This window comes from Centroberyx gerrardi, chromosome 3 (genome assembly GCF_048128805.1).
Source record: "Centroberyx gerrardi isolate f3 chromosome 3, fCenGer3.hap1.cur.20231027, whole genome shotgun sequence".
Lineage (NCBI taxonomy): Eukaryota > Metazoa > Chordata > Actinopteri > Beryciformes > Berycidae > Centroberyx > Centroberyx gerrardi.
This window is the reverse complement of record NC_135999.1, coordinates 7431751-7448947: the sequence shown is the minus strand read 5'-3', so window position 1 is coordinate 7448947 and position 17197 is coordinate 7431751. Positions and strand designations below refer to the sequence as shown.

Sequence of the window (17197 nt, the reverse complement as noted above, 5' to 3'; positions counted from 1 at the left end):
TTTGATGGATTGCTTGCGCTGCATGCTACAACTCAAAATGGCCACTGCTGCTGCTGTACACAGTAGAACACTTGGCAGCAGAAAGAATCCCTTTTATCAAAGACACAGTTGAAATTTCACCTCCTTATGACCAACTATATGTTGCTATTTTATCTAGTTAAAAATATTAGGACATTTGTTGCTGCCACCCACCCCCCCCTCCCCCTGTTCTTCTGCTCTCTTGAGGCCTTTGATTTCTTTTGATCTGCAAGGGGCACTGGTCTCACTTTAGCAACACATTTTTTGCACCCCGAGGAAGACCTATATAAATTGCAACACTTTGGTGCATTTTTTTTACCTTACATCATATTATAACAGTCAAGAAAACAAACACTAATTAATCCTTACTTTCAGTGCCTTTGCCTTTTTCTTTTATTCAACATTTGTTCCATTGCCCCTCTCCCCAGCATTAATTGTCTTGTGTGTTTTAGGTTTTTTCCTACATTTTAAAATATTCAGATACAACATATAATAATAATAAAAATAATAATAATAATAACAATAATAATAATCTGTATTAACTGTATCATTACATTTCTGTATTATTAAGTTACAATATAATGTCATATTTTAATAGAAAACATTTCTTAATTTGATTTGTTCTTTTAAAGCAATGGTGTCATTCATTTATTCATTATTTCATATATATATGCTATATATACATACACACACATATATAGTATATATATATATTTATTTTTTATTTTTTTGATACTAGTCAATATTGGTATACAATCATACGGAGCATTTCCAGGTCATTGCTTTAAATATATATTATCCAACCTTTTCTGTCAGCATTCACACATCACATTGCAGCACAATATTTTCAGCATGGCCTCACTGAAACAGAATCCATCATCATCGCATCAGATGAGGATCACTGTGCCTTATATTTGTATAGTAAAACGAAGTAAAATTCTACATCTCTACATGGTCCTAGCTTTATCTCTTCACAACAACATACATGTCATCAAAACATACAGGAGGTACTGTCACTGATAAGCTGGCACTGCTTGTGTCCAATTACCAAATTCAGGTGCCCTCATTCGGCTTCCTTTCCACTAAAGCATTTCTGTTGAACCATGTTCACGAGGGTAGAGTCCAGAGTCCACTGGGATTCAGACACAGAGCAGGTCATAAAGGCAGAGTGCAAAAGCTACAAACTCATAAGATAATTAGAAATTAATTAAAAGGTACAGCCAGTTACACTAATGCCATGTCATACAATGCAATACAACACTTTCTGTTGCCACAAATATTTTGCAAGCTAACATTCAATGGCAGTCATACTCACTGTCTTGCCTAGTGGCTTGGCAAAGTAGCTTTGCAGGTTACTTGTTTTTATTTGTACCATCCTTCAACACTGCCCATACCCTCTAAGGGAAAGACAATAATATGCATAACCAATCACACATCATTGCCATCATTTGAGTGACACTGCTGCTTAGCTTCGTTGAGGGTGAAGGAGTAACAGCTGATGAGGCTTACTGAATCATATGTGTATATTGTATATATGGGTTCAAAGTCATAAGTTGGGCTATTTGTTTTGCTTGGACAGGATCACATCTACAGCAAGTTGTACTAAAAGATGTAGCAATTTACCTTCTTAGGTTTGCCCTCTCACATTACCATTGTTGGGTTTAATATGGATTTGCCATGTACCCACTGGGGTTCCCCAGGGTTCAGTCCTGGGCCCCCTCCTCTTCTTTTTCTGCATTATGTGTCTGCAATGTCTCTTACATTGCTCAGCTGATCATACAAAAATCCACCCTTGTTTTCTTTCCTCTAATACACAGGTGGAGGCACATATCTCCACTTGGATATTTGTCCTCCACCTCTAGTTAAACCTTGACAAAACTCAGTTGCTCTTCTTCCCTGACAAATCCTGCCTTCTGCAAGAACTCGGTATCACCAATCACAATACCACAGTGACCCCTGCTCAGACCACAGGAATCTCAGGGTAATCCTTGACAACCAGCTGTCGAGTGAGGCCCAAATTGCACAAATTCACAACCAGATTCCGCTGGTTTGCACTCTCCAACATCCATCAAATGAGATCATTCCTTACCAGGGATTCTGTCCAACTCAAGCACTAGTCATCTCCACTCGTGTCACCCTCCACCTGCGCTCCTAACTCCCTTTGGCTGCTCATAAAAAAACCCAAGCCCTAGTGCAACAAACTACTAAGGGAGCTGCACCCTCATACCCCAAAGCCCATCTGGAAGCCCTAACTTCTGGTACACGGCCGGTGCTCTACAACTACCACGCCGTCCCCCAGAGACTGGCAGGAGATAGTATGTGAGCACTGGTCCCCAGCTGTCCAGGTCTCTCTGTGAGTACAGGTGTCGCACAGCGACACCTCTCTTATGTTCCCTATATGCCAATTACTGCAGCTCCCAAGACCCCTTGGTCAAGTTGCTCCAACCACCTCAGTAGGCCTTATCAAAGGCAATGATGTTTCCATCTACAACAGAGCGATGTCCAGACTTGCCTCTTGTTGTGCCAACAATAACCTTGAGCATAACACTCTCAAGATGTTGGATGAGGATTCACCTCCACAAGAACCAATGGGCCCATCTCTCCTGGGAATCAATAATGCTACTGTGAACACAGTGGTCCCTGGAAATTTTTACATCTCCACTATCCACAGCGTCCTCAAATTAGATGAGAACATCTCTGATCTAATCAAGGCTCAACAGAGAATATTCTTCATGCGTCAGCTCTGGCAGCTGAATACATCACAATTCATCACATCTTCATTGAAAGCTTCCTCGCAGCATCCATCACAGCGTGGTGTGGCTCTGCCTCCTCCCGCTCCAAGGCAAGACTGCAGCATGTCATTTGAACAGCAGAGAGTGCTCGACTGCCGGCTGTCCTCCAAAGACACCGGAGCAAGAAAAAGGCCAAAGAAGATTGCTGCCAACCCTGCGTACTACCCTCTGGGATGGTTCCAGCGCATCAGGGACTGCACCATCCACCACCGGAACAGTCTACTCACCACAGTAATCTGCCTCCTCTACCAACCCTTCTAGGACCCCTACACCTGAAGCATGCTATCACATGCACATACATATACACAGACAAACAAACACCATGATAGACTGACAGACTCATGCTAATCTGCACATGGACACAGAAAAAAGCTATTCAGGCCATGATCCTAGTTGGATTTTGTATATGTTGTTTATGTATCTTTTGCCCTTTCTCAACCTGGCTGTACTTTGCACATCTGTGACTTTACTGCACCAACAGATCCTTGACACTTCATTTTGCTTTACCGCTGCCTCACGTTATTCTCAAATTGGTCCGGCTCTAGAATAACTTTGTTTAAGGAAATTATTTTTCCCCCACACTTGGGATATTTTTTAGAATTCTGGGCATGTCATATGGGAGTGGACAGCCTATTTCCTTGTTTTCCCCAAAAGCATCTCCCTCAATTTCAAGATGGCACTCAGATAAAAAAGGTCTTTGTGTTTAACAGGGTTCCTACACATTTTCCATTTCAAAATTCCATACTTTTCCAGACTCAAATTTCCAGACTTTTCAGTAGATTTTTCAGACCATATTTGACATTTGAGTACAAATAGTTAGATGTTTATTATGTAAATAAATGGTTTTAAAATTCAACTGTTAACATACATTCTATGTATGCTATTATGTTGCCAAATAATTGCCAGAAGATTGTAGCTAGGTACTGTAGCTCATACAAATCAATTAACACCAAACCCAGACAAGTTCAATGCACAGCATTTTATTCAATCCGTCCGTTTACTTTTCTGATAACTACATCACTGCATAACTCATAAATGTTCAGACAAGCTTAATATTTGGTTATTTGTGATACTATGTATATATGCAATTCAAATATATTGCCGCATTTTCTTTCAAACTAATTTGGTCGCGGATGTCCGGATTTGGTACAGTTGTAAGGCACTTGGGGCAGAGCTGTTTTGCAGGCTGTGACGTACAGGCGTAGAGGCAGCTCTGCGTAGGAGTGTGCGTTCAGTCGCATGCTATACTTCTTGCCTTGCTTTCGACGACATCAGCTCGCTCTAGCCCACGCTCTCTTACACAGGGGTAAACATTTTGTCTGTGCTGGCTGCCTGCTCCAAACACCATGAAAAACACTCTGCTTGTATGATCAATTTATTTTTAGAAATTCTGAATTTTATATTTTAGAAAACAGAATAGGGGCAATACTCTGGAAACACAAATATTTTTCCATACTCTCTTTTCTTTTTTCCATACTTATCCAGACCTGGAAATTACTAAAATCAAATTCCATACATTTCCATACTTTTCCATAGGAACCCTGGTTTCAAATATTTGTGTTCTGAGGGAACAAAGTGCTGAGGGAAATTGTGACTTCATGTCAAAGTAATGCAATGGCCAACTATACCTAGCCTATTCATTCATCTATGCTCCTATAGCCTACATTTCAATCACTACCCACCATACTGGTTGACTGCAGCAGAAAAATTGCAGAAAGTGCTCTTTTACTCCAATGTAAAATGTGGTGCACCGGCTAGGCCAGCCACTTCTGTTACCACATTTTAAGTACAATTATCAACACATCATATTGATGATTTGATGTTGATCTTGCTGCTTATCCATTTAAATAATGACAGACAGACTGTGCATAAACAAGCTCATTCTATGTGGACAGCAATGTTTTGGGAAAGTTTCAAGTTTCTTTTTCTAATCAAACCAATATTTTCATCAGAATTAAATGCAGTAGCCTAACACATTATGTTGTTTTCAACATTAGATCTGAAAGATTATTTGACAATGAAAATGACTACAGCCTTACTTACAGGAAAAGGTACAGAAATTAATCTGAACACCATGTGAGCATGTTAGGGTGTGTGACTAGGATATGTGCTATGTGCCAACATGCAAGTCTGAACATATAGGCCTATGTAAGACACTTGCTTTGAACAAAAACAGAATCTCAAAAATCTTGAACATTACTAAATCACCAACCTGTCTGTTAACTCTCATTTCGCTTGGTTTTAAAGTGGCTTAAGAGCATGTAACATCTTTTGAGTGGTTTGGTTGAATAGAGACAAGATTAAAAGGACAAGTTCACAGAAAATATGTCAGTATATCAATGTTTAGCCTAGATTTTTAATAAATGACTGATGACATGAGTGAATATGTTGTATGCATGCATGCTGTAAGCATAGATGTAGGCTAAGCTTTTAGATATAATAGCACACAATAACATATGTATAAGCACTTTTCAGTTTCAATACTTAAACTTTATCAGTCCCGAAAAAAAAAAATAGGACTAAATAAATGTCATAGGGCCCTCATAAAATACACACAAACACACATAAGTAACTAATTTATTATTTAATATGACTGATGTGTGAAATGCAAAATAGTCATTTATAACAGACTAGTCTTTCTAATGGTCAACGTGGCCTGATAAAAATGCTGACAAACAAACACAGACTTACACTACATAGAGACTGAACCAAGATCATATTTCTTTTCCCTCTCATTTTCAGCCTGAGAGCTGAAGGAACTGGCTCCATCTGGTTGAAACTGGTTCTTGTGGGTCTATGAAATGGTTGAAAAACGAAGCAACAAAAGAGAATTTTTGGGAACGTAGCTCAGTTTTCTGAAGTTTCGGAAAGATACAACTAGCTTCTTACTCTGGGGTATGTACTAACAGCCCAGAACAGTGGACCAGAACTGATGCACACATTTTAGTATTTACTAATGAGTAAAGATGTAACTCTCCCTCAAAGCGCCAATGGCTATAAACCAATGTGTAATATACTATATGGGAGTGAATGAACACATTACTGATTTTTGTACCCGTTATCTTTAGAATCAGGCCGTCTCTAATTTTTTTAGCTACTATTTACCAGTCCCACATCCCACCTGATGGGAACTCGTCATACTCCCAATCAATGTCCACTTGACCAAGTGGCGTTCATTTGAGTTCTTAATATTTAGATTGGGAAGGGGAGTGTTCATTATAGACCTATTCTATCATGTTATCGGACACATTTGACCTTGATAACATTGGGGAATTCTAACATCACATATGTGAAAAATTTTGCCTGCATGATGCTAAGATTAGAAGGTTTGGATGCTAGTTTCTTTACAAGGCTTACTAATGAACTACGGAGGCCTTAGGGCATTCTTAGATTATGGTGGGCCCTAAACAAAAATAAAAGATATGTTCATGCTTCAATTCATTTTAAGTACACTTAATATTTTTGGTAGCAAAACACTAAAATATTGAGTAGCACAACATCCTGCATTAGAGTGTGTATCAGACCACCATTTATGACATAGAAGATAATATGTACTGCTGCCATGTTATTGAACAGGATTTTCAGAAAAGTGGTGGCATTTTATTGAATTACATTTTTGGAAATGATACTTGCACTCATGCCATTCTGAGACAGAAGAACTGCTGAATTTTGGTTTGATAACAGTAAAATGTTTTAGTTGTGCACTGAATTAGGCACCTTTAGGCATTCATAAATAAATAATACTCAATTTATGTCACGCTTTAAATCCTTAATCCTAATACCTTCACAACACAGTATAGGCCTACAGTATTCAGAAATTCTTGGTTGGTTAATATATAATTTGTGACACTTGTGTGTTGGATACAGTGGAAAAGTGATATAATCTTCATTGACTCGCTTATGTGACTACATGGCCCTCTTATAGCCGTCTTGGACGGTCTCTGATGCATCTCGTATTCAGAATCCTTTGTGACTACAGAGATAGGAAGAACATCTGATTTACACAAGAACAGATGAGGTAACCAGGGTCAATTCTGAGAGATGCATCGACCAATGTCTTAATCTGACAGAGATTTGGCACAGTTCAAATGAAAGGTATGAATTTTACCTTTCCAACGATGCTTAATACATAGGCCTACATATTGAAAATTCAGAAGGGTCCTGCACTTGTGATTGAAATCAGCATTGGCATGCATTACTGATCATACAGATGCAAAATATATATGCGGGAGGCATTTTTAAGGTGTGCAGGGACCTGTGATAGGTCATGAGCCACCAACTGTACAATACTGATGTAAATACTGAGCCTGAATCTGAACCTGAATCTGTCAGCAATGAACAAGGTGTTGTTGCCAAGCATAGAAACTCCTCTGTCTCCATATGTAGGACATTTAGAGGTCTTACTTTTAAACTACAGCAGGGCAGAACATCGATCTTACCTACCTTCACACGCAGTACCCATTTGAATTAAGCTAGCTCTACAAATTGTTTTTGCAGTTGTAAGGGCAAGAAGAAATTCTCACCAATCTGGCTGCATGTGACAGAACAAATCGACTAATGTAACAAATAATTGACACCTAACACCTATCTACAAGCAGAAAAGCATTTCAAAAGAGTAGGTGGGGCCTTTCTAGACTGTTCCTTCTTCAGCAGAAAAAAAGAATGTGTATTGAATTGCGAGTGCACCATGTGAGCACGGCCACTAGATGAGGTGGGGGAGGGGAAACTAGAAACAGGGCTGTACCATTTTCCCAATCTGCAAAGTCAAATTGGACACATCTCTACTTTATGTGAACTAAATAGAATCCAAATTATTGAAATGTCATTAACATAGGGCAACTCTGCAGACTGCCAAAAATCCCAAATGTGTGACTGCTTTACACAGCAAGACACTCAATAGGTTACTAAACTGTATATAAACTAAATAAAAAATTAAAAAAAAAGAAGTGTAGGAATTCTCCAGGTCTAGAAAGCAACCAAAATGGACACATAAAATAAACTGCTCAACTCTAGTATTACCATTGACATTAAGCCACACCCACATTCTAGGTCTGTGTGGTGCATGGAAAATTACTGGACTGTACCACTTTAGGCCAAGAGGGGGGTTGACAAGTACAATGTGATGAGAACTGCAATTTCCTCAACTTCAAGTTGCATGCTGTACAGTTTAATACCAAGGTGAATGAAATGTACTTTTCAATTTAGGGCTACTTTACAATAATTAGTATTAAAAATAAATACCTAGGCTAATTAAAAGTACCTGGAAAACTCTGAATTAAACCTGAAAGCTTTCAGAGGGTGTTAATCAAAGTGACAAAGTTAATGTAGGCTATCATTCCCCATATGTCAGGGTTGACAAACCCATATCAAAAATCAGTCCTCTATTTTGCCTCTCTCAGACAGTCATCCCTGCAGTATACTGGCTTGTTTTAGCACCAACACAACATAGCCGCTTCATTGACCTGGTAGGATTGGATTGTTCAGCCTTTGAGCTGCAAATAAATCAAAGATGCAAGTGTCTAAATGCTATCAATCCAGTTCTTCGATATGAACTGTGACTAAATGACATGAAGATTAGCCTATATGATTGCTTGTACTGGAGTAAGGACAGCTTGTCCTAATAGTTGATTACGAGCACGAGCACTGTTGCTTTCCTTTTCTGTTCACATGACTTATGTGTGCGCTGTGCGTGCTCAACAAGCTTAATACCAAATATGTACCAACTTATCGAAGAGATATTGTGTCAATTATTAAGAAGCTGTGTGCGAAAGACATCTTTGTTTTATTTGCATTTTATATAAAAACCAAAGGATGAATAATTGATTCTGATGTATTCAACAGTGACTAATCAAATTTAATATCAAATAATCAATTCAAGTATGCTAAAAAAGGACTTAAGTCGATAGCGATAACTCAAGAGCACTTTTGCAAAATAGCGGAATCGAGTGGAATGTGGTGGAATATGGTGTGCACCTTTTGACAAAACTGTTAATTAAAGCTTTAACCATCAAGGGTGAAACTGATTGTACAGGTATTATTCTTAAAAATATAGCTACTTATTATTTTTTTATGCTAGCAGCTAAGTGACTGCTAGCTACTTTCCAACTCCCGTGTTATGCTTACCTGCAGGGGTCACTGTAAAATGTGCAACCAAACTATCAAATCATCAATCAACTATCTTTTTTTCTGTACTTCATGATCAGTTGTAGATATATATATTTATATGACCTAGATTCAAGTAGCAGCTTAGCTATTTGCCTTAAGTTAAATGTCAAATGAAAGCTATTTGGCTAGCATGCTAGCTGTGTAACTAGATTACTCACCGACTCTTGAGTTACCAAGCGACGTTCCCGCGATTTTCTGTCACGGGCTGCAGCAGAATGGTTTTTCCTCCCGCTCGCGCACCCTCCCGGACCTTGTGTACAACCGTTTCAGTCGCGATATTAACGTTGTAGTTGGGCACTGACGTCCCACAGTCTAACATTTACCGGTAAAACTAGTGAGCTGCGCCAAAACAAAACCAGTGTCGGTGTGCATTCACAGTCTGTTCCGACTGTTCTCTCGCTGAACAGTAGACTCCTCCTCCTTTCGTGCTCAGAAAAAAAACACAACCAGACGTCAGCTGCCGGTGGTGGTGGGGGTTGGTCGGTAGGGGCGAGAGAGAGACGCCGAGCGGCCGCGTACACCAACTGTGAAGCCCAGTTTTCTTCGGTTTACTTTTAGTCTCTCGACCGGCGCGGTGCTGAAGTCGTTAGGTAAAGCGACAAGGTAGGTATGAACAGCTCCAGGACGTGATAGATCGGTTTGTATGGGTAGACTTGACAGGTCTAACACGAGTTAGATGTAGGGTAGCAGAACCCTTGCTTGGACAAACGGCTGTGTGGCTGAAACACCCCCACAGACCTGGCGGAGAAACAAGGGACAACTGGGAGCAGAACATTAGCATTGAAAGGGAGGGGTGTGATTTGTCTTCCAGAGAAAATGAGGGCTGAGGGGGAGGGGATTATTCGGTGGGAGGAGTCACGAAGAACAGTCTGAAACGTTGTCCTGAAACTGGTGTGAAAATACAGACAAGAGTGGTGGTTTAATTTATGCATCTAAGAAATGCAGCTGAAATAGGTTTTCAAAAATCCCACAATCATGTGACCTTTGATTCATCACATTGTTTTATGATTGTAAAAAAAAAAAAAGAAAGAAAAAAAGTAAAATTAGCACTTAGTATAGCACTACAGCACAAAACTGTGCAACCCAAGGTTAAAGGGAGAATAGTAGCATTTTTTTTGTCTGCATGGGCTACAAATAGTATTTGTTTTTTCACTATGATTTTGTGGATTCTAAGATGAGATCAAGACATGTACAATGCTCTTTATTCTTAGCTGCCAAGTATTATGGTGTATCCATATTCTCATATTAATGATCAACACAAAGTTTGTGGAGTTTTTAACCATCTTCTAACATCTTTCATTATATAAGGTCAGCCATTTTGTTGACTCACTCAAACCTGCAGTTCACCTAAATGACCAGTAGAGGGTGAGTTATGGTAATGCTCCAAACTCAAACATTAAAATGTTTGTTCTTCTCCTGCTACTGGATAAACCTTTGTATCTAGTCATTATCATGCCTAGAAAGGTTGGCTTTTGAAACTCCAAAATCTATGTGTTTAGTAGAGGGGGGCAGTAGCTATCATTCCCCTCTCTTTCTCTCTCTCTCTCTCTCTCACACACACACACACACATCAGACAAGGTCTGCTAAACCTGATGCTAACAAGGCTCTCATGTTAGGCAACATTAACTTTTTTTTTGTTTTTTTGTTTTTTTTTACCTACTTGCGCAAATTAATTCAGCTTGGCTCCACTGTAACACCCGTGTCTACTCTACAGACAAGTAAAAAAAAAATAATGGAATCAATGGCAATAAAATAATGAAGTGATGAAACAACTGACAAGCCAGAGCTGTAATTAGTTATGTTGAAGGAACATTATACAGACCACAGGCACTATGAGGCAGCAGATTTAAACAATGAGCAAGACTATGAGATAGCCGGAAGCTCAACAGTGACAGGAACCACAATAATAGCCTACCCTGTGTGCTAGTTTGTGGTTTACTATTCAGAATCAGAGGTGTACGCTGATCCTAAATCATGAGACACAAACAAGTAAACAGACTTCGCACAGGTTAGACGTAATCATTTATGACAGGTTTGCCCACAGAAATGCAATAAATCCCTATAAATTTAGAATAACCTGACATTTTTACTGTCAAACTGAAGGCATTTGGTTGGATGATTAATAATATTTCATGTCCATAATATGTAAGAACATTGCAGTCTACACATGCAGCGGTCACAGCACAGTGTAAGTCAAAGCGCTCCTGGAGCAGAGGAGCTAAGTGCAGCGGTGGGTCTTGCTGCTAACCTCAAAGCCACATGCTGCCGTAATGGCTTATTTGGATTTCATTAGTCATGAAGTCCTGCTGAACCATGCTGAAGTGTTTTAAGATGGTTAACAAACTTCACTGAAGCTGTAACATGGTAAGGTTTCAGTGACTGGGAAAACAAATCGACAAAACACAGGGTATCAAAGCACTATTGTTATCATGTTCACATGTAAACTTGGACTACATTCAAAGAAGCTTCAACTTGTGTCACTCAAGAATGTCTATTAACAGCTTAGCCAATTTCAAAATAAAGGTCCCCAGAGGGTTACAGAAACAGACAAAAGGAGGAATTACATTACCTTTGTAATCAATACAGAGGGCACGTGTTGCTGCTATGTGCAGTCTCCCCAAGTGTCTGAGATTGTGGAATTTTCCTGGGAAAAATAGAGAAGTCACAGCGTCATGCAGAAAGAACAGGTCGAGCCCACGAAATCCACGATTGTATTTCTACAGCACAGACAACACAATCTCACAAGGATCTGCATGCAGCAAGTCAAGTCAAGTTTATTTATGTAGCCCTTCATCACAAAGCACATCTCAAAGGACTTCACAGAGAACAAGCCTGCCTGGATGTAACTAATCAACAATCAATCACACAGCAAAAAAAATAATGCAATACAGTATGCAAACAAAATAAAAGACAAGGAAACAAAACAAAGCACAAGACACAAATAGTGTGCTGAATAGACATAACAAGCCTAGCTAACCTGCAAAACTCCCAAGAAAACCTTATAGGGGGGGGGGGGGACACCTTGGGCAGGGCAATTCAAAGAGGGATCCCCTACCAGGACAGCTGAGCGTGCAGGTGCTGGGACAGAACAATAAAATGAGCAATAACATGGACAATGAGATCAAAGACAAATAAGACAAAGAAAAACATGATGAGGCAGAAAGATGGGACGTCAGTCAGCTAGGGTCCACTGTAGCACTAAAGAGCTGCTGAAGAGCGAGAGGTGCGCAACGGTTTGCTACTACAGACAGTGACGTTGGGCCTGCTAGCTAACAGACTCACTGGCTGTAGGCAGGGCGGTTAGGGTCTCCTGTTGGACAAGTATAACACAGACCCCCAATAAAACCTCTGTGTGTGTTTATATTGAGTGTATTTTTTGTCTTTGAATGAGTGGTATGATTTATTTTCACTCAGTTTTATTTAAGAGCAGAAAGAAAATAAAGTTGTACAATCTTCGAATTTGAAAAGTTTTTGTTGTTTCTGTTTTGTTTTCCGCGCTCCGCTCATGCGCTTTGTGCGATTTCTTCCCACATCTCAATCAAAGCAGGAAAAAAATTGACGCAACACAGGTTATAATTACATAATCTATTAGTTGTTGTTATACATCACAAAGGACTTGTATTCTACGGATAATTACCAAGGACAAAAGGCCAAAGTCAAGCTCTTGGTAATGCAAGTAGTCAATGTCTTTACTATTGGACATCATGCTCTTGAGGCCCCCTAGTGGCCCGATACCTGGGATGCAGCCCATGCAGCCCGTTGGGTAAACCTTAACGCGGCCTGTTGGGTTGTGCCTACTCTGCTCAGCATGATAAAGTAACAAAACATTGATTAATTATCAGTAATATGATTATCAAATTGTGGCATTCTAAAGAAGCTGGGGGATGGCTTTTTCAGAGGGAGTGGAGAGGGGGAATGGCTTTTTTTATGACGGGGACACATTTTGTCAATTTTCCAGAGGAGATGGTAACCCCTGTCACCGCCCCCCCCCCCCCCCCCCCCTCCAATCAAAACCTGGCAAAAGTACATTTCAGCTACGATGGCTAAAAAATCTTGTTCTCAAGCCAGAAAAGCAAATGACAAAGCAGTTTTATTAGTACAGTATTTCGCAATATGATATAGGCCTATTTTCTCTCCATGAGACATTTCTGTTGGATCTCTGCTCTAATTAGTTTGCTTACTCGCCTCTATTGTGGAAATGTGACTTTACTGATTGCGTCAGGTACAGGCCACAGTCGTCACAAGGGGACGATGGGGGTGAGTGGTGGAGGGAGGTGGGGTGGGGGCTGTGCCAGAGACATTCACCAGAGGAGGAGATAAGTTCTTCCAATGTTGTTGCAATTCCTACTGGTCACCAATAGAGGTTGATAAAGGTCATAGATTACTTAATGCCCCTTTAATAGCTCTGTGTGGTTGACAGCTCTTAATTAAGTTATACACATAACCATTGCCATTCTTATTTGTGTCCTTTTGAAGTGTAATGCAACACACAAGTGAGTTTGTAAGTATGCAGCAGAGGAATAGTCTACAGCCTGAGGCTACCTTTTGTGAGAAGTAGTGATCTCTAAACGTTGGAATTTTTAGGGCTAGAAATAGTTGTAAGTTGTAAAAAGCACAAAATTTGTGCAGTGTGGTGGAAAACTCGGACAAGCATGGACAAGACAAATAAACTTGGTAAGTATCGTGGAAGGGAGTTGTAATATCTTTGCCTCAGAAACAACAAGGATATGTCAGTCCTCAGTCACAGACCAAGGTTGTATACAATACGACCCCAAATGCTTAAATGTGTGCACAATTGCAGATACATTTCTGGCACATTTTTAATTCTTTTCTTTTTTTTTTACTTAATTTACACCTATGTGCTCCCTACTGAGGCCACCTCATTATTTTGAGTGTGAAACACCTGAAACAGCTTAGCTAGCTAATTTACTTATGAGGATATATTGATTTTTTTTCTTTTATTTTCTTTTTAGTTGGTTGTTTATCTTCATTGCAAGCTTGCAGTAACTATACCACTTGTTTTCAGAGAGGAATGCTAACAATGGTAACACGTCAGAGAAACAATGTAGAAATGTTCTCCCAGTGTGAGTTTCGGATTTCGGGTTTCAACATGAGACAAAAATTCAAGCCTGCTTAGGCTCTTTGTCAGGCACAAGGAAGTAACATTTGATCACCTAAACAAACCTATACAAATGTATTATTGGTCTGTCATAACAGTAGAAAATATATGCATATATACCCAAGATAGAAGTTGAACCAAAACAGTGCTGCTCAACTCTGGAACCGACAAAAGGCCATTTGACAGTCAAATTAGAGCAAACAAAAGGGATCCAAACGGAAACATTTGTGGAAGAACCTTAAAGGGATACTGACATTTTTTTATTTTTCTTCACCAAAGAAAACTTCAGTGTGAATTATTTTAGAGTTACATTTTTCTTTTAGGAGTATTGCAAACATCTCTTACTGATGAAAGCGCACATCACATGCAACGCAAATTTGGGAATACCAAATTCTGAAAAGCAGGGGATACTTTTATTTTGAAATGCAGAATGCTGCCATGTTGCATAAATGAGCAACTCATTGATTTCACACCCACAGATGTTTTATGCAACATATTGAGATCTTTATGTTATAACTGTATTGACTACAACTTCAACACCACTTTCAAATATAACATACTGTACATGTTACAGCTATTTCATGGAAGACAGCAGACCATCATACTATAAAAAAGTGGTGGTGAGGCCTTAGTTTGTTGGCTCCGTCACTTGGCTGTTTGTGGTTCGGTAAATGTTTTAGCATGCAGTTGTCACATATTTATACCTGATTATCTGTAAATCATTCACAGGACCATCTCTAGACAATTCTTGGGTGACCTAGTGTTTTAATGGGGTTAGATACATACTTACAATGTCATGGGCCCAAATCCAATTCGTGATCTCTTCCACAACCCTTCTCTTCCATTTGTACCATCTATCTCCACTATACACTATGAAGACAAATAGATAAGTTATGAAATAGAAGAATAAGAATAAGATAGAAAAATGTAGTGTCAATAGGCCTATGTATTTGAACATTCAGTATGTTGCCTTAGACGAGCCAACTGTTAACAAAATAATCCCATTCTGAAGAAAATGTCTCATGCCAGTTTTGTAGTTAATTACAATTTGTATTCATATTCACAGGCTTGTGTTGAATGTATTAACACTTAAGTGCATTTTCATTGTAATAAAAATGTAAGCGACATTGTGCAAGATACAATTTTATTTTACACATCACCAACATGTAACCAACTTGTCGCCTAATAAATAGGTCTCGAAAACCTACGTATATTTGATGTCTTGGACTTGTCTCAGTCTCGTGCCTATTTTGACTGGGACGTGTCTTAAGTATCAAATCCAAGAGTGCCAAGTTGATACTTGTGTACTTGTGGAGAAAGGTCTCCCCAGTTGTCTTGGAGAGAACAAACTTCTCAAGAAAGTGATGACAGAGAGTGCCCAGTAGCTCATCTCAACTGTAAAGGGGCACTCTCTGCACATACACACATACAGTGCTGGATGACACATGATCAATGTAAACACACAGGTGTTCATTTTCCCAGCTGGTTCAACCGGCTCTGTATAGTGCTGTTTGGACGTGCTGTGTTATTGTTACAGTTGGAAAGACATGAAGACATGAGTGTTTATTGTCTATTTTGGTGTTGAATTTATGTTCACAAATTGGTGCAAGCCATAGCTCATCCATGTAACATGGGCTGACATTAGCCAGTTAGCTAACTAGCTAACTTGTGATGGACAGAAATTAAGACAAGGATAATTTCTTTTAGCTTTAGCTTGTCTGTGTAATACGTCAGTATTCACTGTCAACAGTGTTAGACTCTAGGTAATGTGTGGCAATATTCAAAATTTGACATTCATTTTTTTAATAAACACACAACTTTGAGGTAGGCCTTGCTGCAAGTCACTCCTGCAATTTGGTACCTCAAAGTCATTGTAGATTTCATTTGTCCCAACACAATTCCAAAAGGATCCTTTTATGCAGTTTTAATGTTTGAAAATCAAACAAACTCAAGATTAATTTCACACATTTTAGACAATTGTTGAGTGGATGCCAATGATTTTCTCATTATGTTTTAATTTTTCACAAAGAAAACAATATCAATAGAGGACAATGTAAGAGAAGCTATATCCTGTAGCATGGCTTGTCATACTGTTGGAAGCTGTTGTATTAGTTATTCCTTAGGTCTTATGAAAATAGGCCCCAATACTGTAAATCCTCTAATATCGGCCCGGGCCTTTATTTACCTCAACTGCAGAGGGTACCAGGCCTTTATTGGAAGCAGGCATATATTAGAGACAGGCCTTTATTTCTAATTCCCTCTGTTTGATAAGTATATTTGCTCATATTTTAGTACGAAGCCTCCTTGTTTTCTGATCTGCTTCTGTTGGGGTACGTTAGGTAGACGTTTTTTTGTTACTTTTTTGTTAAACACCAGGTGTTTACTGTTGAGCTATCTGGTGGTGTCATGGTCAATTCAACAAAACATCTGTTCCCAGTTCCCAGTTAATATACCCAATGACATAACTTCCCATACTTCCCATACAACCACCCATACTCCCATTTTCCTCTACCATCCAAACCAGATTTATGCCAAGGCACTCATAAGCATTAGTTACACCAGATCCCGTGTTTTGGTAAATGAACTTGAAGGATCAAATGCCTGACCTTAATCACCATTGTAGTTCACGTTCTCTTATACCACATCTTTACAACAGCTCTGTTCTCTCAGAGTCAGCTGTAGATGTATGCTTTACCCAACCCACCCCTGTTGTTCCCAAACCCTTATCTTAATAGGTCATGTAGACATAATCATATATACTCAAATACACACATACAGACACATACCACACATGTCAGCTCAGATGCCCTTTTTTTATGTATAAAAATCAGTATTCCACCATTGCTGTTTGTGCATTGCCTATGTACCCTGTTGAAATGATTCTTCTCAAATGTCATGACACTTGCAATTACATTTTGCTCAATCTCTACATGCTGTGTGCTGAAACTCTTTGCTCCTGTTGATCTTCCTGACAACAGCAGCCATATTGTTAATCTAATGTGGCAAATTTAGAAATAATTTCTGTAACTTCATCCCTTGAACTGTGTGCTGTTTGGTGTTGAAAAATGAAAAAGCCCTAGGCAAAAAAAAAAAAAAATCTCA

General features: G+C 39.2%; 1 protein-coding gene across 1 annotated transcript in view; it reads right to left on the bottom strand.

Moving 5' to 3' along the window:
- The window catches only part of atf7ip (activating transcription factor 7 interacting protein), a 31828-nt gene extending 22164 nt beyond the window's left edge, over positions 1–9664 (bottom strand). The window contains exon 1 of the mRNA XM_071901819.2: positions 9134–9664. The gene's annotated coding sequence lies outside the window, so the exon portion shown is untranslated. The remainder of the gene's footprint in view (positions 1–9133) is intronic.
- Positions 9665–17197: the final 7533 nt, after the last annotated feature.